This window comes from Harpia harpyja, chromosome 14 (genome assembly GCF_026419915.1).
Source record: "Harpia harpyja isolate bHarHar1 chromosome 14, bHarHar1 primary haplotype, whole genome shotgun sequence".
Lineage (NCBI taxonomy): Eukaryota > Metazoa > Chordata > Aves > Accipitriformes > Accipitridae > Harpia > Harpia harpyja.
Window position 1 is genome coordinate 22,005,274 of NC_068953.1, and position 24,818 is coordinate 22,030,091.

Below are 24,818 nucleotides of genomic sequence, written 5' to 3' on the forward strand. Positions count from 1 at the left end.
CAACAGGCTCTTTATTCCATCCAACTGTTGTTAGCTGCAAGATAAATGCATCTCAACTGTAATACATCATTTCTGATGAACTTGAAAAGACAAGAGAACAAAAGTATTAAACAGGCCTGTGGTGAAATGCAAGAGCTACAGCCAAAAGATACAAGCCTGTACTATAGGGGTGCAGCACATCTGTATGACTACAGCTTCAGATACCCCATCCTACAGGACAGACATAAAACAGTGGTCTGAATCAGTCTTACTCGACTTGATGAGTCATTTAAATAAATTGTACTATATTATTTCCTATTTAAACTAGTAAATTACTCCATATATAGGAAGTGGTGATAATTAAGGAAGATATTCAGATTGTCTCCTTTAATCCACTTACAAGGAAGGCAAAAAAAACTTGCTTCAGAGTTCACACACCCGGTGGTGTTTTGCCCTGCTTTCCTGTATGACCACATTCCTTCGTGCAAGTGCTCTGCCCATGCTGCTCCTCACTGCTCCCAGAGCCTTGTATCTCACTTCGTCATTGCTTAGCAAACAGCTCCTCCTTTAACTAGTGTCCTAAACTAATTATGGCTGCACATAACGCACAGGCTTTTCCCTTCTGCTGAGCTGGGCACACTAGACACAGCCAACACCTTTATCTGGTTGCAAAGAAATTCCCATCCTAGACAAGGAGAGAAACTGTGAAAATTTATGGACCAGGAGATAAAATCCATTTTAGGTTGCATTATTTTTCTTGTATAATAAGTGATTAGTTGCCTTTCAGCCTTGTCTTCATTTGTTGGTCATGGATCAGGCCATAGGGCAGCAAGTGGGTCTTGGGACCAGGGCTGATGTGGTGCCAGAGGGCTGTGAAAAATTTGCTCTCCACTCCCACTGTAGTCTTAGGCAAGAAGCATTCAAGTGCTTGAAGACTTCATCCCAAAGGAATTAAGCTGTTTAAAAAGAGATTGAGCTCCTCAGTTGTCTCCAGATAAATCCTTAGCCACAAAAAGGAAGTAATCCTTTGCCTCCATGCTTTCGTACCTTACCTGTAATGAAAGTGTCCTTTCCTTATTGCTTTTTATTTAGACTTCAAGGATTACTTAGGGCATGGTTTCATACTATGTTTCTTGAGCACACAGCCTAACAGGACCCTGAAGGTGTAAATGACAATATGACCAGATTGAAGGAAAGTATATATGCTCCCAAACCAGACTTATTTCCACTATGCCTTTAATTCATCCTCGGAGAGATGCTAAAAAACATGTTTGTTCATTTCCTTGAAAACCCATGCAACTCGACCAAAACTTATTAAAAGTGTCTAGAAAAGTTAGTGTCATTCCCAGCCAGTTTGATACCTCCAGGAGCAGAGCACAAAAGTACACAAGTACTGCTAGAAGAGAATCCCATCAGTCTTTCCCTGCAGCAGGTTCCATCTCAATCAAGCATTACATTTGGGTAGCATGGACTCAAGTTCTCCCCTCCGTGACCTATAGATAGGAAGGGATTTTTTTTTGTACTTAAACACACCTTTCCACACCTTATCAGCACGAACTGGATCTTGTACAGCCATGGACTCATTCCTACTTCTACCACATTGACTTAGGACGGGGAAACCTGTTTGGTTTTTGCTGCCACTGTGTGGCCATTGAGAGCAAAGAGCTTAAATTAAGATGCCATAAGCTGTCACACAACTCCACGGCTATGATCACAGACTCCAGCCCCTGTATTTTCTTATACAGGTGATTTATGTAGCTTATTCGCATGCAAAATGAGAAATTCCTAAAGATATATACATCTTTCTGAGGGGAAAGCTGAGAAATTAGGGCCTGAGCATGAGTCTCCTGGTGAGAATAAAGCAAAGTCTGATACTGATGGAAGCTCTCAGCATCCCCAAGGAACAGATTTCTGCAGCCCTCAGCTCCACAGGTGAAAGTGGTGCCTGAGGGACTCAAAATGAGCACAAAAAAAATTAAAAACCCCACATCTTCCCTCTGCAGTATAGTTGTTAAATACTAGGTCTCACTGCCTTCCTGTAGCGCTTCCTATTTTGTATCCACTAAACAGTTCAGCATTTTTATAACTCAAATACAGGTAAACCCTCTCCCACCACCAAGTATAGTCATCTGTGTGGTAAACCACATGAAAATTTTGAGCAAGCCCAAAAACCAAATTAGTTGAGTGCAACTAGACAGTGCAGAGGCAAAATGAAAACATGAAATGCAAAAACTCTTATGTCTCTTTCCAGCAAATATTAGCATAGATGCATGGAAACACATAAAAGGTTCTTCCAGATCCCATTTTGGCTCTGGCATCGAGGCTTATCCTCCTGTGAACTTGAAGGCTCAGTGTAACCAAACCTCCATGAAGCATCTGAGAAGCAGTCACTCACCAATTCACAGATAACTGCTGGCTACAGAGGAACAGCATGAAGCAAAGGGCAGCATCTCAAAGCCACCGAATTCCCAGGTCCTGGGGGCCTCATGGGGTGAACAGAAATGTAGAAAATTGCAGGCAATAAGAACAGACAACATGAGAATTTCCAAGGGCAGCTGTTTCCATTTGACTTCTGAACTTTTGCTTCTATTTTAATAGCAAAGCAAACCTGTGTGTTTTATACAGCTGCAAGCAACCAGAGCATCCCTCCAGCTTTGTCAAGCTCCCCCACAGCTCATTAGCTTTAGTGCAGCAGAAGTGGGTATAAGATGCCACTGCAAATCCACCAAGTTTAGGGTCAACAGAACTTGCCCCCCCTTCCTTCCCATGACTTAGAGCAGTCTGAAATGTGCTTTAAATTACACTGTCTATGCCTGACCGACCAACCCAGAGTGAGCTACAGGAGCAATTCCACCAGGCCCTCCGATCACTGCCATCCATGGTTTGCTGCTCTGGTAAGGCAAACTTCTTTGGCAACCCAATATCTGAGCATATGGGCTTGTGTTAGAGATCCATTCCTTATCCTAGCTTCTGTGGTGTAAACTCCTGTTTGTTTAGGAAACAAGCTGAGGCTTGAAATCCTTTCATACAGCTATGATACTCCCTCATTTAATCCTGCCTGTTAAACAACTTCTGAAGATGATACCCATTGCAAGGTCTGATCACTTACTCAAGTATTTATTCCATATTTCTTTTTATGGCATGGCCTAGAAGAATTGACAACATCCCTACATCACTGATTGCAAGACCCAGGATACATACATGCACTTCCTTGTAGGTATTACAGTTACAAATTGCCTCTAAGATGGAACCAAAAAAGTTCTGTCTTAAAGCAATGTTGTCCTGTTAATGCACACAACTTCCTGGCAGTTTATAAGTTCCCCTGAAAGCTAAAGTTTACTGTTACAATCAGACTGTTCCTGTCAAAACGATGTTTTGCATGCAACCTGCAAGCAAATTTTAGGAAGAAAGGAGGAAGAATGAAAAGCTTAATTTGCAGAGATCTTTTTAAGACTTAAAGCAGCAATTCTGTGCATTATCTCTCATCTGGCCAGTGTTAAAACCTTGGAAGTGATGAGCCTGAAATGCTACAGGACCCAAAGTGCTTGACCATTACTTTTTTCAGGGTTAAGTATTGGCTCAAATTCGAAATGCAGGCAGTATGTCAGCTGCTGCTGTGTTTTTCCACTGCATCATTCAGAGAAAAACCAACACCTGCAGCTCCCCATTAACTTGCTCAGCTCCATTCATCCTACAGGGATGTGAGAATATCTGAGATTGTGTATCCAGCAAAAGTTTGTAAGCAAGGGGACACCCCAACTCAATAATGTGAAGGCAATAATTTTTGTGCCCAGCCATCTCAATAAAAGATACGTCCAGTCCATTATAATTTATGGTTTGATAAACATGACAATGGACACAAGCACCAGTTTCCCCCAGCACAAAACCAGGTGTTGGAATTCAGAAAAACTGCAAGATAGAGAAAACACCTCTCAAATTTAACCACTTATTGACCAATGGGGGGAATCCATTTCTGCTCCAACATTATGCTTCTGCTTTGGCATTATCTGTACTAGTAATGGTCTGAAGACAGAGAATTTCTTTACAATATTTCCCCCAATTAAGACAAAGAAGCCTCTGGAAGATCTGTCCAGCAGAATTACTAGACTCACTTGGTAAAACTAAATTACTTCACTGATGCTTACAGACATCCTCCTTCCTTTTAAAGTCTGCATGAAGAGGGAGGCATAAGGACTGAAAAATCAGAGCCTAAATGTAGCTGGAAAACAGACTAGAAGGCTTGATTACATTTTCCATCAAGTTACCCTGGTTTATTGCATTGCAGTCCTCAAGAATTTGATTAGCAATTTCTCCTCTTCATTCATCCTCATGACATCTGGATTTCAAACCTCTGTTCCATATCTGCAAACATGCTAACACAGATTCCAGCTACGTCTTGTCACTACCCACTCCTGACATACAAGAATTTAAGTGGCAGGAACTCCACTTTATTTGTGGTTAACTAGTGCAAGTTCCCCACAGACAGAAATAAGGGAAGCCCAGGGCAAACCTGGATTGAAGTCAAAGCAAGGTACATGAAACAAGTCTTTTTTTGGTGGTGTTTACGCAAAATGAAATATTACTTCTGAAAAAATGGAAGATTTAAAAGCAAATTTCATGACTTTTGCTTTGACACAGGTCCTGTCTTTAGGCTCATGCAGTGCGCATGGGCACAGACAGGTCTTCGGCACATGCCAGAGTGCTTACAAGCAGCTGAGTTGTGCTTGCTTGGAATCAGAGGAAAATACAGACATCAGTTCCCCTACAGCACACACCATCCCAGAGCAGATGCCGTGCTGGAGACAGTGATGCTAGTTTAAGGCATAAGAACAGCTCTACCAGGATATCAAGAGTGCTAACACCAAAAGCCAAGGAATATCAACTAATGTTGTTATCACAGGGCATCTTTGCTTGACACAGGGCCCTTTTGCAAGACAGAAAAAGAATAAACTTCCCTACATCCTCTACTACCTGAAAATTCATATTGGTTTTTCAGGCCATTTCAGGGACTTATACAAAGACCAAGCTTCCACTGCTCCCAAAGCTTTCTAGCAGTATCTTTACAACCTTGCCCTCATGCAGTATTACTGGTACCACTACTACATCAAAGGCAAACCCGCTCCCTCTAAACCACATGGATTTGGAGGTTTAGCCTGATAGGTTACAAAAAAAGATCCAGCTGCAGGTCGCCTTGGATCTGGGGCTGCTCCCATGGAGCATACAGCATTACAGCAGACAAAAAGGGAGGTGTGGAAAGCCTACAGGGCACCCAGCTGAAGAACAGCTCCAGGAGGGACCATGAGCAGAGTGATTTTACAGGTGCTTGGCTGCAGGGAGCATTTGCTTTGCAAAGCTCAAGAAATCATCAAGAAAGGGTGGTTTGGAGTTACACCACCTGCAAAGACATGGGTTGCTGCAGCATCTGCTTATGGGAGAGAGAAGCTGCAGGGCTTCACTGCTCAGTGCACAAGCAAGGCCCATGCCAGCAGATGGCATTGGGAAACCATAAATCCATCTGTAGGATGCAGGCTCACAGCTGGTCCTACTGCCTCCAGCTCTGCAGCAATCCTTCACTCATCTAGACAGCACAGCGTTAGATGCAATACACTGATAAGTATAATTATTCTGCATTAACTCGTGCACAGGATTTTCTGCCGCAGCATAAAAATGCTTCAGCTCCATTTATTTACATCCTGCCCCTGCTGTGGGAAGGCTGATAATAGCTATCTACAGAGAGGGAAGAAAGTAAGTGGAAATTTGGTGGGCTGCCTGTTGATACATAGAAAAAGTGGCATGGCAAGGGCAAATATTATTCTCCTCAGCCAACCCAGCACTCTGCTGGACTTGTCTCAGCTGCAGGAAACTCATGATGTGAATTTGGTCTCAGCATACCTGCATATATGGGCAGGTGGAGAGGCTTGTAAATATTGTGGTTGAATTTTAATTCAATTTTTCTTTATTTGCACCATATTTAGGCACTCCTTCATGAAAATTCCTCTCCCATTTATATCACAGAGCACCTGGAATTCAGTTCACTTTTCCACAACCTTCTCAAAAACAACACCAACTACTGACAAAAGGTGGGAGGGAATCACTTCACTAAGTACAACATATATTTTCATTCCAACTGTTGTCCCACAGCAAGAGGCCAGCATAGTTTGGCCAGCAAAGTCCCTAAAAACTGTTCCCAGCAATTGCTTCAGAGGCTGGGGTATGGGAAAATGCTGCCTTAGTGACAGCAAAGGGAAACACTGGGGAACAAAACAGAGCAGCTGCAATCGCGGGGCTAAGCCATGGCCAAGAGAAGTTGTATTTGCAATATCACTAATTTCTCAATTTTATCCATTCCAAGTACTGTTCTGTAGTCTTCACCTCCAAATCTTATAAAGTCTTTTCCTCACATTACTATTTTCTTCTATAGATTACTCAGAGGGCTTCCAGTTTTAAGGACAGCAATATTTATGTTTTCTGCTGCACACCTCCTTCCAGAGCCATGTCTTGGGGCTTTTAGGAGTATGCCTGAGCAAACATGACTCTTTATATAGACTTCAAGAAGAGGTAACTCGAGCAAACACTGTGTGACTTAAAACCTTGAAAGCTAATATTTGGCAAGCTCTTGTGTTCACAACTTTGGAAAGGTTTGCCTCTGGAAATAAAGCAAGAGTATCTTCTCCTTGAAAAAAGTCAGTGGCAAATCCACACCCAGTACTAACACTGGAATTCCTGACTTCATACGTTATCCTATACTGGGAACAACCATACCCAAATGCTGGTTTTATAGAGCCAGGTTTTACAGATGCAGACCCCCAGGACAAGACTTTCAAGAGTAGTCTTTGTACCTGCCTGATCTGTTTGGGCAAGTTGCCCCATGGCTTGTGAAAAAGCTGAGTCACAGCAAAAAGCAGGAGGACTGGAGGCAGCCAGGGATTGATAAAAGAAAACTGAGCATTCGACTTAGTGGGGAAGTAGCTGTAAATGTATTGTGGGCCATAAAGGGTGCCCCAGCCCTAAAACTCTTTTTCCCAATAAGTTAGCACAGAGCCCTCACAGCTTTAGCAGATGCTCTGTGAAAGACTACATTTGTAGAGGTGGCCCTGAACATATTTGCAAACTCATATGATTTCATAGCTCTTCTTATGTTAGCCCGCTACTGCAACAAAGCTTCCAATTTTGTACATTAGTGCTAAGGAGGGAGAAACCACAGCAAATATGTCCCATCACCTAAGCAATGCTCAGACAGTACCTTCCTCTTCCAATGTAATCCAAAGACCAACAGCATCATCCCACATTTCAAACATGAAAACTAAGGCACAGAAAAGGGGATAGGCTGCATCCAGCAGGCTGGCTGACAGTTTGACTACAGCAGATCTTTCCAGATTACATCAGCTGTGCATTTGCTTGGCCCCACTGTATCTTCCAGAAGTAGTAAAGCCCAGGTACCTTTCTTCTGCCTCTGCTTCCAAACTCCTCAGCAGAAAAGGAACACAAAGATTGTTTTCCCAAGAGGATACTAGAAATAACACAGTAAACACAATTCTCTTGAGCTATCTGGCTCAATGTACAAACCAAAGGGGTCATAATTTGCAAAACAGCTGCACTCAACTCTAGAGAGGTCTTGGGGATTAATTTCTCACACATGCTGGAGTGGATATTTGTCTGAAGTTTTCCCGCACTTCAATGGACTTTGGACTCAGTTCCAGCTTTTCCAGTGTCCATTTAGGAATTGCTCTCAAACTGCAGGTGGTCCTACTCCACAGTGAATGGCACTTCCACAGGGACACTGGCTGTGGGTTACCATAGCCACAAGCACAGAGCGTGCTGTTGAGGTCTGTACCAGGGCAACACCAACTATTGTAATGTTGCATCTTTGACAGGTTCTCCAGGGACCTTCACAGATGTTTTAGAAGCTATTTTGCAGCAAAAGCTTCATCAGGAGAACTCAGCAGGAACTCTGTGCTCTTACCTCCTCGCAAGCCCTTCCTGACACATTACAGCAATGATAATTCTTAATTTTGTTTGATTGTGTGACAGGAAAAGATGAAGTGTTGATCATGTTGAGGGACTGCTAAAAAAAACCCGTGTGTGGATAGCTTATGCAGCATTCACTTTCATTCCCCAGAGGCACCAGTATTTGAAATTAAGAAGTGATCTCCAACATCATAAGCAGCCCCACACCACCATTTTCATTCAGGCACTGGAGATAATGGTAGTACAACCTTACTCATGAGCACAGTTTTTAATCTTTCCAACATGCAATAAGGGAACACTAACAGCAATGAGAAAAATCTCAGTGCATGCAGGTATTTGGATAAGCACAAAAAGCTCCTGGCATCTATCCAACCCAAATTGCTTTCTCCTTTGATGTTGGATTCCATCTACTTCGTGTAATGGCCCATTGGTTTGGTTGTCAGCAAGAACTGGACCTGAGGCACATACCTTTGGAGGTAGATGACTAATCCAATTCTGTGGAAGCAACAGAAAGTGAGATCCCTCTTGTTTTCTGGACATGAGAGGGGAAGAGGCATGAAACAAGGGAATTTTACTTACTGAAAAAAAGTTATTTCAAGAGTCTAGTTTGGGAAACTTGCCACAGTCACGGAAGTGATTTTACTAGTATAATTAATAACTTTCTATCAGCTTCTCTCTACATGTTTTCATGGTAGCTGGTATCACTGCTTTGATTTTACAGAAAATCAAAGACAGATGAAATATCTTCTCCAAATACCTTCTTCCTTCCAGGCCAGTAGCAGAGCCTGGAACAAAACATGGGTCTCAAGTAATACCTGTATGTTTAGATCATTCCAGGCTCACCTTCTGATCCACTTTGCAGTTTGTGTTCAGACAAGCTCTTCAGAAGCTGTTAAATAAACCCAAAGAGATAGTTTCTGGATTACTTCACTTATCCACACCCGTTTCAATACAATTCCTTTTTGCAGACCAATTTGGTATCCCTTTTTCAACAGCTCCCTTTCTGTAAGTATTGCAAAGTCACCCACACAGCGCCTGTTCCATGACATACTAGGTTTTCTTAGCTGGCCCTACTACTTCACTAAGGAAGAGCAGCCTAGCTGCAGATATACTCTCAAGCTCTTATGTATAAATCCTTGGAACCTCGTTTGCTCTTTATCCTTGAATTATTGATATTAAGCATCAATAAAACCTCTTCCCTGCATGCCCTTCTCATAAGGCAAGCTGTTTCTTTGTTAAACACTCAGTGATCCTTCCATCAAAAGTGCCACTTAGACACATGAGAAAACTTTCCACCCTATTCCCCTTTCCCTTAGCCGAGAGAGGATGCTATCAGGGATACAAGTCAAAAGCAGCAGCTGCTTGGCAGCGATCACTTGTAAGTCTGGACAGATCAACAAGAGTAGAGTCCCTGGGGTAGTTACAAGGTTCCCTCTAGGAAGACAGTACCTGAATATCAAAGACAAAACTACAGCACTGAAGTATCATGGTAGCAGGGGACAGGCAAGAGCCCGTACACTTACATGATGAGTTCATAGCCATTAAAAGCAATGATTGTTCGGCTCTGAAAGAACATACAAGGGAGGAACAATACTGGAACCTGCTTTCTTGGATATATCTTTTTACCTTTCTGTTGAATGCAAGCTGTTATTGATACCCTTTGATTTTTGCCTGCCCAGCCCCTCCAGCAGCTCTAGAGCCGATTTCCCTCCTCTCAGCACTGGAAGGGATTAGGAATTCCTTGAACACCAAAGCAAGATGCATTGCTTCGATGGGACCCAGACAATGTCCTAATGAGAATTGCAGCAATACTTGACCTCTGCACTGCATGCTAATGCAGAATGCTAGTAGCACCAAGAAGCACCAAAACAGTCCTTGAATTGCTACGTTTTCCTGAACACTTCTTTATAGGCCCACAGGAAATCAATGTCCTAAAATACCATACAGCCTCACTGCCCCCTTGGAGGCAATAGGATTTCAATAAACAGCTACTTCACCTCAAATGTAGTCATCTCAGCTACCTTCCTGTCACAGCCTACCCCAGATGCTCCCATGTTAGTGTTCACTGCCCATGTTAGCAATCACTGTCATCACTGCTTTTCAACAAGTTGAATTTCTTTCACCTCTCAAAAGGACACCCCAGCAGCTTTAGGCCCTGACAATTCACACGCTCTTTATGGGATAACTAGTACAGCTACTGCAGGTTCACAGGCTTGGGTAGGTGCTCCATTAAAAGACTTATCAAACTTAAAGTGGAGCATTATCATAGGAAAATTAAAACTTCATATCTGTAGCAACAACTTCTTATATCAGATGAAGAAACAGCAACATGAGGCCTGAACAGGAAGTCCCTTTCAATAAGGGTGTTTGAATAAGTAACTCAAGTTCACATAAATCAGTCTGCATTTTTATGCCAACACACTTCTGACTCTGCCAGGGGAATCCATAGCCATCACTGCAAATATTAGCCTTTAACGAGCTGCTCCAATAGATGGTAAGATAAGCGGCAGCCACAACCATCTGCTAACAAATACAGGTAATCTGAGAACTAAACTGCCAACTGCACCTGCAAATCAAACTCTTACATTTTCCCTGTGACCTACATTTTGACATACAACCCAGAAATTTTGGGAAGATTCTTCCAGAATGTTTCTGCAGAAATTCTGTAACTGATTAATCAATCAGCTCTGGCCATAACCCTGCCATTTCTGTTCAGAGTTTATGCACAAATAGAAGAGCTGCACACAGGGCAAATTTTAATTTCACATTTTGGACCCTGGGACAAAAGATTCCCAGGAGGAATATCACAAGATTTTCACACCACCAGCCTTTCTGTCAATATTTATAACAGCAGAAAAACTGGGCAGAGGGCTGGGAATAGATGAATCCTCTGTGGCCCTGTCCTGTGCTTACACTTTCAAATACGGCCACATCCTCTGCCTCAAGGTAACTAAAGATACAAGCCTTAGCTTGAGCAGAAGATTTTCTATGCTTTTGTCTTGCTTCGACTCCGTTAGAATTTCTGGGGTCTAAAAAATCATCCCTCAATTGAAGGTCTTCCAGTACATAGGGAACCTTGACATTTCTGCATGAGCATTCAAGAGCAAGCTCATACAGCAGCTACCACTTCATGAGAGCACTAGGCTTCTCAGGCTCCTGACTTTTCAGAAATATTCAAAATTCCCTGAAAAATTGTACCAGAAACCCCCAGCCATATCTCCGAGCTCACCTTTCAGTCTCAAAATTGTGCTCTCCAGCAATCCCAGCTCCCTGAGAATGACTTGGCTTCTGGGTTGGAATTACCCTGTTTGACCAAAATAGTTAGCTACCTTTTTGCTCAGCCTATTTTGGGGATATTGCTTATTAAGGAATTTGTTTAAAGAGACAGAAAAAAAAAATCTCCCTTTCCTTTGTTTTTAAATGGATCAAATACAACATAACCCCAAGCTCTTTCTGCGGCTAAAACCAGTAAGCACAGGTAGCCAAGGCGTGCTGGCAGGCAGTGGATCACCACTCAGTAAACATGCATTACTCACCTCACAGCAACCAAGTAACCCAACTCTTCATTTCAACTTTCAAACAGTAATTAATGACAACAGCATGAAAAGTGTAATCTAATGATTCTTCTATAAGTCACACATTTACAGAGGGGAAAAAGGAAAAAAAATCTAACAGAGCTGGGCAAATGCAGCCCCCACTCCACATCCAAATTTCTGCTCTGCCTCCCAAAAAATCTGCTTTTATTTCGCTTTTATCATCACCATATGTTTACACCAGAAATACCTAGGTGGGAAACAAAGGTCAAAGACTGAAACGTGTTTTAGCAATAGGAATGGGCCACAAAACTATCAGAGCTGAATCAGTCTCCAGTTTCTAGCTAGCCTTTGATAGTTTACTATGATTTATTCTGTATTCAGATCCAGAATTGTACCCAGTCACTGCTGGATTTGTAAAACCTATATGCCTGGGCCTGAATGGATACTTTCCACAAGTTTGCCAAGGTCAGAAACTAATCAAAGCATATATCCAATTCATCAGGTCCTTCTTGGGTAATCATTTTTCCTATCCCTATGTTCAGACTCAGGTTCCACATTTCAGAGGTCCCATCATAGTTCCTTACAAAATAAGACAAAATACTCTCTAGCCACCTTCCTTTTTCATAGCAAATGTTCATTTGTGACGAAGCCAAGAGTAGAGGAGGCCAAAAGTCTCACAGCCGAGAACTACAATCTTTGGATTCAGGACATGAGAAACAACAACTTCATAATAATAAAAAAGGAGGGATTTTCTATTATTGCTGGCACTCATCAGTAGATCCTTGCCTTGAATTTTGGCATGGATGCTAAAGGATGCTCTCAGTCTTATACATCAGACAAAGGAGCAGCAGCTGGAAGGGAGCTTCCTGGGACCAGCTAAAAAGCAGCTCTTCCAGCAAGGTTCACTAATAAACCCTGGCCAGCATTACCAGCAAATGACAACTGTCAGGCTCAGGACTTCAGAGCCAGGCCATGAACCAAAAACACAAACAAACAAACAAAATCTGATGAAAACAAGAAAATCCAGATCAGGGATCCCCTCCTTTGGGTGAGCCAACTTGGCGCCTTTGTTTCTTCTCCCTACACAGCCTGAAGGGGGAAAGTCACTGCAAATTCAAGAGAGAAAGGAAAAGCAGTTATGGCTTTGCCTTTCCCACAAACAGCTTTGCCAATGCATCAGTGCCTGGTCCAATTCTCAGCAGACATGAGTTTGCAGCAGACAAATCTCCTCAGCACTGACACTTCATTGGCAGCCTCACCGGGACTCACAGCCCAAAGGCTGTAACAAGCCATCCCAATTAAACCACTGTCACCCGTAGAGAGCTTTCTTTTTCTGAAGGAAGAAAATGGGCTCCAATTCCACTGGCAGGAAAGCTGGCATTTTTGCCATGAATAAGCAGCCAGCCTTCTTCCTCCACAGGTGCCAGCTTTGCCCCCACATACACAAAAATTCAGCTTTTTTTTTTTTCTCCCTCTTGTTCTGTCATCACAACTCACTGCCAGTAGCACTTTGTTTCATCCCATTTTATGGCTCACATGTGCACCATTGTCTTGCTCAAATTATGAAGGCACAAACACCACCTGCCACTGGTTTGTGGGTTTTTAATCTGCCTTTTCTGTGTGTTCAGGTAATCCATGCTGCCATTTTCCAGGCATAAACTCCATGATTTCTGGTTGTTTTACCCAAAGCTCCATAACCTGAAATCTTGTTGTAATAAGAACAGTAGGTTTGATTTAAAAGAAGAGTAGAATCAGCAAGTTACAGAAATTACTTGTAATAACATGAGTGACTCTGCTAAAAACAAAACTAAAGAGAAAGCAAGAGGCAAAAGGAAGAGACAGGGAGGACAAACAGCATCACCAGAAGGATATATACTGCAGTCCAGACTACAAGGGCAAAAATAAAAAGCCCAGATACAGGGTACTTCAACCTAAGCTCCAATCCCAGGGAAGTTTCCAAACCCTGCAAAGGGTACATTTGCCTCTTACAAGTACACTTGTATCAGCACAACTCCTCTTGAGGTTGGAATAGTATCACATCGCTAAAGGCCACAGGATCAGGGCCTACAGGAGACATGAATAGCGTTTAACTCTTCCCAATTCCTTTCTCCTCTGCCTGGATTTCCTATAGCATTTATCTGGGATTAGTGCGATATGCCCCGATTTCCAGAAACGTGCACTGGACACCTAGTAAGTGCTTTTTCTTCAAAGATGGGTTAATAGTCTTGCCAGAAGCACACTCAGCTAGAAAGTTTTGAGCCCAAACCTTTTCCTGCAGAAATGTCTCCTATCCGTGCTTCCTCTCCCACCCCCTGCGTGCGCTTCACTAAATGTACGCCTGCAGTATTTTCAGATAACTTTACAGGAACCAATCCTGCAGCTGAACATGTTTCCAAAAAGGAACAAAGACACATTTACCCAAGCAAAAGAAATATTTGAAAATTCAGATGATTAAATGCAGCCTGCTGTTCGTTTTACCTCTGTGGTCTTCAGTAAGTACCATAAATCCTGGTTTCACTTCGAGACAAATTGTCACATTATAGCCCTGCTATACAGGCATACACACATTCCTTGCTATAAAGAGGAGAGAAATCCATGCCAGATTAGGACATATGGAATCTCTGTTTATGGATAAATCATTTTTAAAACCTCTCTCTCTCTCCCCCCATGAGTCATATGTGAATTGCTGAAAGTGTCCTGTCAACAACAGTTTATTTACATACAGAACTAATTAGCATTATTATGGCAGACTGGAGAAGCAGGATTATAGCTAGGAGACATCATAAAATGAGCAATGCCATTTTAGGAAGGTTGGGAAACAGAGGTTTGCAGATCTCTAGCCCAGAAGTATATAAATTGGCCACCTGCCAAGGATGTCAAGATGAAATTCATTTTTAACATATCTTCCATTACCAATAATATTACTTCAAAATTAAAAGCCTGAGTCCTAATTTGTATTAGCTTGATGTTTGTTTGCAATGTTCATTGCAGAGTAGAGCCTGGTCAGCTTCTTTTGCTTACAGTCCACTTTCTCAGTCTTATATGTTAGCACCACAATGTTGAGTTTAGATTTGCAGTACTACATATCCATTTGTAATTTTGAAAAGCTTTCAATGCCTCAAACATTTATATTCCATATTTGAAGATTATTTAAAGTCAGCAACTAAATTTTAAACTAAATTAAATTTACATAGCCTCTTTAAACTACTGAGCATAGTACATACAGCTACTCTGGGACTTGCATAGACCTTTCATCATTAATAAGTGGAACAAGATAATTACATGCTCCAGTAGCTCATAGGGGTCTAGAAGTTATCACCACATAACCTGCTTTGTAATGGAAGAAGAAATCATCTCTGCTAGACCCGGGAGTATAATTCAAAGACATTTCCATAAATATATAAACACTGTGAAATGAATTCATGTGATGTGTAGGCATTTCATTTTCAGAGCTGCTAACGTGTTTGCTCATTAATTTGTCAGGAACGTTCACTTCGATTTGCTCCATTTACCTTAGGAGGGTGTTCAACAGCAAAACAGTCAAAACTGCAAAATCAGACTGTGCAAAATAAGGGCATCTTAGATAAGCACTGCTAACATAGCTCTAAATGGTCCTTGCACAGATGTCTTCCCATGTAGACTAGCCAACTGCAGGAAGACCAAGGACAAGAAGCTGCTTTGAACACTGGATAGGATCTCCCTCCCCACGCACGCCTGACAGATGGAGATGCCTCCTCCTTTGCTGCATAGAGAGAAGATCCCCTCTTACATACTTCTGACAGGATCACACCCTGCTCCTCACCTCCTGCCCGCCTCCGGGGGCTGAACCTCCTCACCTGCTGTGCCAAAGCATATTAGCACACAGGCGGCCCTGGAAAAGCCCTCAAATTCTTTGCCGTTTTAGTTAAGAAATGCTTTCGGGCAGGTTCCAGATTTCCCTGAAATTATTTCCAGGCATTTCAGCCTGTAACGGGCAAGTTTATTCCTCGCAGAGCTTCCCCAACCTCACTTCTCAGGCGGCGTGCCTCCTTTAGAGGGCACTGCCTCCCCGGCACCGCGCCGGGCCGGAGGGAGCCCTTCGCCGGGAGACGGAACGGCACCTTGTGCTCATGCTCCGCACGGCAGCCCCGCAAGGGTTAAACCCCTGATGCCTCAAGCCTTCCGCACCCTTTGGGACGGACATAGCTACGGGACACACGAGCTCTTCCACCTCTGCAGATGTCGGTACAGCCGTGGCAGTCGCGACTGCTTTCTGGCACGCTTTAATCACCCGGGGCTTTCGCACGCCCACCGGCGCATCTGGCTACGTGGGTTCGCAGGTGGGCCTGCCCCATTCCCACACAGCCGGCCTGTGCAGGCAGGTCAGCACCGCTGGCTTGGGAGCATGCACCGAACCCTGGCGCAGGAGCAAGGGCTGGCAAGCAGAAAGTGCGGCCAAGCTTATGAGCAAGCAAGTAGAAACTTGCACAGCCTTGGGCGTCTAGAAACGGTCTGAAGAGGTATTAGATAAGCGCAGAGTATTTTTGCCATCTGAACAACTTTTCTGTTTGGTGCAGCTGTATACAGTTTGGGGTGTTTTGTTTGGTAGTTTGGGGGTTTTTTGCAAGTATGTTCCTAATAGTCCCCCTTGTCTAGAGTTTTCCAGTTTCTGACCGGTTTTAACTCTCAACAGCTGAGCAATAAAAAGATTTGGACCTGGAGAAGTCACATTGCTCAGAAGCCAAAGAATGAAGTTTTACCCTTGCTAAGAACTGAATTTGACGGAGGTGAGGGGCAGAGCCCGCTCCAGCACCACGAGCCTTTCTGTGGGCATTACAGGACTGCACTGGTTTTCCCTCAGTGAAAGAGGACCGACACACAAGCCCTGGGCTGGAGGCAAGAGGAGTGAATGCTGGCAAGAGCACTGGCAGCCCTTGCTCACCAGCTTCGAAATCTAGAGAGCAATCCTGCCATTGGGGACAGGAATGGGTGGGAGGAGAGCGGAAACAAATGCTGGGAACCTCAAGGACTCAAGAAAGCATTTATATTTCCTAAGTGAGGCTTGGCAAAGCCTGCCAGGCAAGATAAGCATTTTCACACAAGCTAACAAACAGATGATCTTAAGGTACTTCCTTCCCAGCTCCACCCCGCAGACCCCTTTGGGATGACAATTCCCCCAGATTCTCCTTCCCAGGGGGAGATGCCTGCACCCTCCAGCTCTGCAGCACTGCCCTGGGGCCAGAAGATCTGTCCTGCAGGTATACAGCACGTGCTGGGCTATGCTTCCACCAAGCACCACTACTGTTTGCCTCGCACACTCCCCAAACTGATATTTGAAACTCCAGCTTCCACTTAGCCACATCTTTAGAAAGACATTTTTGTTCCTTTCCTCTTGGCATTTTGATCTCTAAACACTTGAATAAGTAGCATTTTGATTATATTACGATGGGGGCAGCAGGGATATTCTTCTGTCACTATGGCACATGCACTTAATACACAAGAGGCTCTCAGTGAGTCAGGTTTCACTCCTGACATTGGTTTTTCTATGTGAACCATTTATTTTGCTGAGTTGGCATTTATACACCCTCCTCCTTTCACCATATGAAATCTGAGGCAAATATAAGCTTGAAGTCATAATTTTTTTTTTTTTTTTTTTCTCCCAGAAAGCTAAGCTTGCTGGTGTTTGCATGTGGCCACCCAAATTCCAGACCAAGCTGCTGAAACTTTGTTTTGCTGTTCATAAAGTGTGTAAGGCTTGGCTGGTGCTGGTTCCCACATTCCCGATCCGGGCAAGCCAGATTAAAGCTCCTCACATATAGCTTGCACCTCTCCCCCATGCATCTAAACTTACAGGGATGAATCGACACAAAGGAAAGCCTGAACAAGTGCAAACTAATTTTTCCAGAAGTTTAAGTGCAGTATAGCCTCCCCTTCCTGCCTTCTCTCACCATCATCCAGCTGTGCCCATAAACCAGAGTCTGACGAACCGATGCAGGAGTTGAAGGGAGCTATTAAATCTGCTCCCTGGAGCTTTAACACTTGCAGCAATTTGTAGTGGAATTATTCTCCCAGCTCAGTTTGCAGCCTACCTCCATGCAGGGTTCAGTGTTGGGGTTGAGCAACCTGCTATCTGCAAATCCTTCTACTCCAACTAAGGTTAGATACAGGGGGCCATGCATGGCTCAGATGGGCACACATCCCCGTGCTGGCATTCCAACTGGGCAGCGAAGGCCAAGTTCAGCCTCTTCTCCTTCTTGAAATGCATTATTGTTAGCATTAGCTAATCTGCAAGATATGCCAACTGTCTGGCAAGCAATTCCAGGCAGCATTGTTTGTTTAGGATAGGATTGGGCTCTGTGAATCCAAATAAGACATGTATTTTTATACCTATCTCAGCCAGGAATGTTTGAAGGTGTGCTGGGCTTTAGGAGGCAGGGAAACAGCAAAACGGACCACAAGCCTGGAGCTTTATAAGGGTTTGCGTGTGTTCCTTTTTTTAGTTATTTCCTTGCCTCCTCTTTAGATTCTTTGGGGAGCCCAGAAACCAAAGTGTATTTGTATACTAAATTCTCCTTATCATCACAGAACAGATACACTGATTTGTTTTTCAGCAATGGACTACAGAAACCAAGTTTTTGGTGGTTTTTTTCTCCCCCTCCTCTGGTGGGGCCCTCAAACACTTTACTTGTGAGCACTGGAAAAGTGAAAAGAGGACCTCTATCACTATTCCAGCCTTCTTTCATTGCCACCACAGCTCCAGAGGAAAAGCAGACCCTCAAGTCTCAGTAATGACCAGAGGATGAACTGGCTGGTTCCTCAGCAGAGCAGTAAACTGTTCTAGAGCCCTGGGCCGACCTACCCCCCCCCCAACACTGCTTCCACAGCTTTCAGATACCTACACCAAGCATCCCAACAGCTTGACCTCAGCACATGGAAGCTGACAAAAAGCCTAGGGAGATGAAGAGTTGTTGCTATTTCCCATTTGTCCCAATATTGCCAAGGAAGGGGAGTAAGTTGGGACCAGCTGGAGCACATCTTGCTTCCCCCTCCCCATGCAAAGAAGCCAACCTAGGAAATCTCAAACAGCCAAAGAAACACAGACCAGGCTTCAGCTCAAGGACTAGAAAGCAGCTCTATCATAACTATAGAAGAACATTACATTTAAGCCTCATAATTACTCACTCTTAAAAGAAAAACCATTCTCAGCTCCTTTCAAAGAGCAGCTGCCATCAGGATGGAGCAGGACAGCTGATGGTCCCAGCCCAGGAGCCCTCCCAGCCTTCCTTCAGACAGCACAGCCTCCAGACAAACTGAAGCCGCCTCTTGCCACAGCCCTTATGGCCTAATCAATCTGACTAATTATGCCTCTCAGCTGCTTGATTGCAGATTAACTGGTGCTCTTTAACCCTTCCCAGTCTGGTGGCATGGGGGTCATCATCACATCTCTCCTGCCCACAAGTAGGCAGGTCTAGCTATTCTCAGCCAGGATCATGTGCCCCTCCCTGCATATCAGCAAAATGCTTTAATCAATTCATAGACATCATTTCCATCTTGGCTAATTGAACTTCAGCCTGTTTGCATTCACATTGTTCCCAGACCTGTACCAAGCCAGTAGAAACACACCTCCACGGGCTTCCTTCACAGTCCACAAGAATCACCATAGGTCATTCTGTTAACGTAAAGAAATCTTTTTACAAGAAACCTGCGTGGAATTGTTACAAAGAGCTTTGTTCACTAAAAGTAGTAGCATTAAGTACAAAGCACCAGCTGGTCTCTTAACAGCCCAATGCTGTATCTTGAAGAGGTGAAGCAGAAACCCACATAAAACTGTAGCGAACGCTCACCAGGGAAAACTGCCCTAAAATTAGTCTCTAGGATCTGCTTGTTGAGACAGGGTGAAGGTTTTGTGCACAATAAACTTGCATTTATTTGGAAATAAATGGCAAATATCTCAGTTTGTCTTTTGTTCTCCTGTTAACGCTTGAACCTGGGGATTATTATCCCTGCAATGCCTAAGGCTTGCAGATGAAGTGACCTCTTCACCTGGACAGGTTTTCCTTCATTTGGGGGATACCTTTCATCAGTGCATTCAGCCTTTTTACCTACACCTTTGACCACATACTTAGTTTTCAAGCAACTGTTTGAAGAGTCTGCCATTTTAGCTCCATAACTGTGATTTTTTAAAGTATTGTTACACAGCTCTGGGGTGGTGAGGACTCCTGTGAACAGTTCTTGACAAAGAATATCCACAATATAATAATTAACCCCATAAGCGTGAGCTGTACCACAGGCAAAGCATAAAGTAAAGAAGCAGTCTGAACTATCATTGGTTTTGCATTAGCAATTTCTAGCCACTGCTAGCCATTTATCTGATGTCTCTGTTTACCTTCCCTCACAGTACCTCAGAGAGGAAATGATTGGCAGGATGAAAAAAACCAACCCAACCTCATAAGAGCATGAACACATAATTTTATCATTTTGTACATTATCAGTGATATTTGCTATGCATTTGGAGTTTTCATTCCATTTTTATAAAATCTAGATATTTTAGCTCTCATCCCACACATCTGGGGGAAGGGCAGGGAATGAAGATTCCCTAGGATGTAAATTATGTGAAATATTGAGATTTTAAGTAAAAAGTGATACTTTTGGAGAACAAAATGATGGTGAATAAAAATTCCAGGTTCCTGTCAACAAGAGCATTTTCAAAGCACCCAAGTTCATACTTTTCTCCTTGTTACCTCTACAGCAAACATGGTTATGTGTATTTTTCCATTTAATTTCCTCCCATTTCTCTCTTTTTGCTACCTACTCCAGCTGTTCCTTTTCTCTCTCTCCTCTTGCCTCCAGTTTGTGCTTATAATTAATTGCTTCTGTAGTAGATTGTGAGTAAAAAAAATTGAGACTGCTTTCTAACATTTGACCCTCAATAGCAAATGTCACATATCAGTGGAACAATTATTATGCTTGATCCTAAAAAGTCTGTTCTCATGTTTAAATCAAAAGGTTAAGACTTTGATTGGTCCAGTTTTTAATAATGCGTTCACAGCTTTATTTTGCAATGAGGAGCAATAGATTTCCATACTCAGGCTGGGGAAAGAAGACAGGCTGCTCCTTGGAAGGGATTCTTGTTTCCAATTATATTTGTTTCCCTTCTTTTCATTGCCCTAGCCATTAACGCCAAAGTCCAGCCATTTCACCTAAAAAGTTGCTGTGTTTCTTATGGATTTTTCAACACGTGCTACTTATTCCCAGCCTGTAGTCTCTGCAGTGATCTGGAGGCCTGTAACACCCAGTAAGTGATGTGTGTCTACTCAGCCCAGTTTCACACCAGCGTTTCTCCCGTACTGGACCTCCAATGCACTTACACCTGATTTATCCTACAGTCAGCAAGGTACAGCAGAGAAAGAAGTGAGAGGCACGAAAAAGCTCAGCTCCTTGAGCATTCATTTTTACAGAAACACCCCTTGTAATGAAAAAAAAAAACCCACAACCAGGAGACATGCTGAATCATCCAAAAGGTTGCAGATAATGATTCAGACCTTGCTGAAATGAAGTGCTCATTTCTCTGTGTCATTTTCATTCTTTCCTACAAATTGCCTCAACCTTGGACACGGAGGAAAGAATTTGTTTCCTTTACTGCAGTTTCTCATCTGTCAGAGAAGGCGGCATAGACCAATGAACTCTCTCTGTTAGAGTAATCAGAATAAATGGACAAGACATTTATAGTATTTCTGCTTTAATATACGTGGCTGCCTATTAAGAAGTTCACTCTACCCAGAAAATGCCCTCGCATGCTTGGCAGTTTGATGTTTTATTGTCCCAAAGAAAGGACTAAGACATTGGATTACATGGCTTCCAACACAAGTCCAGGAAAGACACACTTTTCCAGACCAGCACTTGTCAAAAAAGGACTGGTATTACAATAAATAATAATATCAATGTTTATTTTGTTTTGGGAAAGATATTGCGGGGGGTTTTTCCGCAATGAAAATAACCACAGGCACCAGGATCTGCATTGTTTTCTTCCATTTTCAGTCCTTAGTTTTTGTTTTCCTTTTTCCTTCTGTTGAGAAAGCAAAGAGCACACACACAGGAACCCTGGAGAAAAAAATGGAAAATGTAGACTGAGAAAACTTTAAAAATTACACCTGAGATGAGTCATTTTTCTGAAGTTCAGTTTTATTTTCACAGGGCTTTTTAACTAGAATATCAAAATATATGGGGAAAGAAAGTTAATAATGTTTGGACTATAATAGAATATTGACCTATCTTACCTCTGAGAGGGGGAGGAACAAATCTAGGAATAAATCTAACTCATAGTACAGTCTGTTGCAGTCAGCTCTTTTCCTGCAGCAAATAGGTGGGAAGCAGTGGCCATCATTATCATCATCATTTTTATGATACTTAGAAATAACCATAGATACAGTAAATGCCAGAGAAAGCTGTGAACTGCATTTTATTTCTCACAAAATATCCTAGAGGTGCAAATTAGATAAAAATATGATTAAGTCTCTTTTGATTTCCATGCTGATTTTAGACATTTTTGAATTTAAGTGTTAGAGAAAAATCGTCAGTGATAGCAAGATATGTTTGTGACATAAAAATATTTTTTAAAATGAAGTCACTTACAGGAATGCCTTTCCTGCTTGATCTAAAGGGTGTTCTAGAAGGACTCTGGACCAGAGGTGTGCTCCGCAATGCTTTGTGCGGTGGGATACATTTAACCAAGGTAAACTGATTCTTAAATGAACAAACACATCTGTTGTTAATTGTTTTCTGTGTTATATGGGTAATGGATGTATTAGCAAACTCCAGATTCAATAAAGGAGAAGAGATAAGCTCCTCTTGTTGATAACAGTCTAATTCATGCACACAGAGGATACAGGGGAACAACATGTGAATTAAATACCAGGTACTAGAGACCATTTAGGAAAGGATGTGACTGAGGGAAAGAAGTAAACTACTGGGAGTAGAAATGGAAACAGACTGGGGGTAGGGAGTCACGTCAACTTGCTGCTTGTAAAGAGCTGGTATCAGAAATTATCCTCCTTAACCACCATATTAAATTAGTAGCTCATTCATTGCATGTGTTCTTCTGTGCCACAGACTACCAGTCAGTCATTGACATACATCCAGAAAGGCAAGACTGTTGCAAAGACAGGGAAAACTGAAGTTGCCTTGGGACCACACTGCCAGCAGGGCCAGAAGATCTAGTAGGAAAGACAGGGATAGCTCTAAGGATGTCCTAGCCTGGATGGTCTTGTTTTGTCTTCCTCATTTTCAGGCAGGTAAGTGGTTGGTCAGTTGGTTGGTTAGGATATGTAGGACACCTGTACGAGAACCATCACCATGTGTGAGTGGCTAGTGCATGAGTTATCCTGTGGTTTCTCATCTACTGCAAACACAGAGATTGAAGAGGCTTTCCCAAATCACCAGGAGTCAAACCATGGGCAGCAGGGGGTGAGGGAAGACTTTAAAAGATGAGGAAATGCTATTACATCTTGCCATGGTCATATACATGTGACCAATCACTGATACACAAATATTTTACATCATTGCAGCGATGAAGGATTTTCTTGGGAAAATGGGTAGAGAGGAGACTGGTACAGAAAGGAGTCTGGAAACAAAGTTGCTACTGTGATCAGGTAGTACAATGAGAGAAGAGGAACCAAGTATCCAGGATTTCATCATGGACAGGGTTTATTAGGGCAGAATTGCTCAAAGTGCTGCCTGAGAAGAGGTGCTCTATTGAGCTGCGGTTAAGGTGTGTGAGTGTCCAAGCTCTCCTTTCATTTAGCTCTCTAGAATCAACCGTAACATCTTGTAACATGAAGAGACATGAAGACCTTAATGTATGGCCCGTAGGATACAGTCAGCACATCTGTCGCAGCAAGTATTTTGGCTGCTTTGCCATTCTGTACTGTGAGCAAATAATCTTTTCTTTCCCCCCTCTCTGAACCTGTTTCCCTGATTTACTTGGCATTCTTTTTGCTTTGCTGAAACTTTGAATTCAAACCTGGGGGACTTCACACCACATCTTGTCTTGAACTTTTAATGCAGTATCATCACATTCTGGGTTTTCTTGTACACTGGGGTGTTTGTGATAATTGAATGAACTTAACCTTAGTCAGTTTTGATTTCATGTCAGCAAAAAGACTCGGCAGGCCTTCATGAATCAGGCTTGCTTCTTCTCCTCCTCCACTTTTTTCAAAGTCGCTTCTGACAAAACCAAGGACCCTTGGGCAATATTTCCTATTTATTTCACTGTCTGAAGCTAATTTGAACAGATGCACCAAGAATGACAAAAGTTAAACAGCCTGAAAAATAGGTTTCCAGCCCCTGAGGCAAAAGTTTAAACCACTTTTTTTTTTTTAACTTTTTTTTTTTTCCTTCTCTCAAAACATCCTGAGAAAACCCTGCTGCTGAGGTAATGGTTACTTTAGAAATTTCTGCATTCTGTTGTTTTACTCTTTAACCAGGTTTAAAGTGAAGGGTTTGTGTTTCAGATACAACTAAACAATTACAACAAGAAGTAAATGTACATCACTGTTGGGTATCACCAGTCAAAGAAGATGAAACCATTTGTAAAATGTTTCTAATCTCCAGGGCTGATGTACCTTGTAAGCTGTTTTATTCTTTTTGTTACTGTTCTCCTTAAAGCTCAGTCATGCAGTTCAGGCAATTCACAGGCAATGAGAACTCTGATCCTGCTGCCTTTTTGAAGGTCTCATGGTACTTTCTGAAGAGTTCCCTCCCAAGTCAAATTCTTCCTCTCCATCCAGTTCTTCTTTCCTGATTTTGCTTCTTCGTCTAAGGCACAGATCTGATTTGCTTCTGTGCTGGAGTTAACCAGAGACAGTTGCATTACAGCAAGGGGCTACTTTGTTCCTATGAAAAATCATCAGAACAAGAAATGAGTAAATGTAAAATATCTTTGAACATGCATTAGGTCATTAAAAGTGAACTAAAACTTCGTCATAATCTGATAAAAAAAATATGAGGGATTAATACCACCCATTCCTTTTTACTAAAACAACACTGGGTCATGGTGTCCACCCTTGCATCCTTGCAACAATTTAGGCAAGTGCCTATGTGATCACCTAAGTATCTCTGGTTTTTCACCCTCTTATGGTGTTTTCAGCTATCTAAGTATATATAGCACCGCATGATTTACAAGACCTACTGAATGTCACACAAATATCACTAACAGCCCTGAATACAGGTAAAAACTACTTTACTACCAGTGTGTTGAAACATGTTTATACAAAATATGTATCAAAAATTTCAAAGAATATAAATATGTACAAAACCCAAAGCCTGTTTGCAGGATACTGAGAAAAGTTAGACACATCT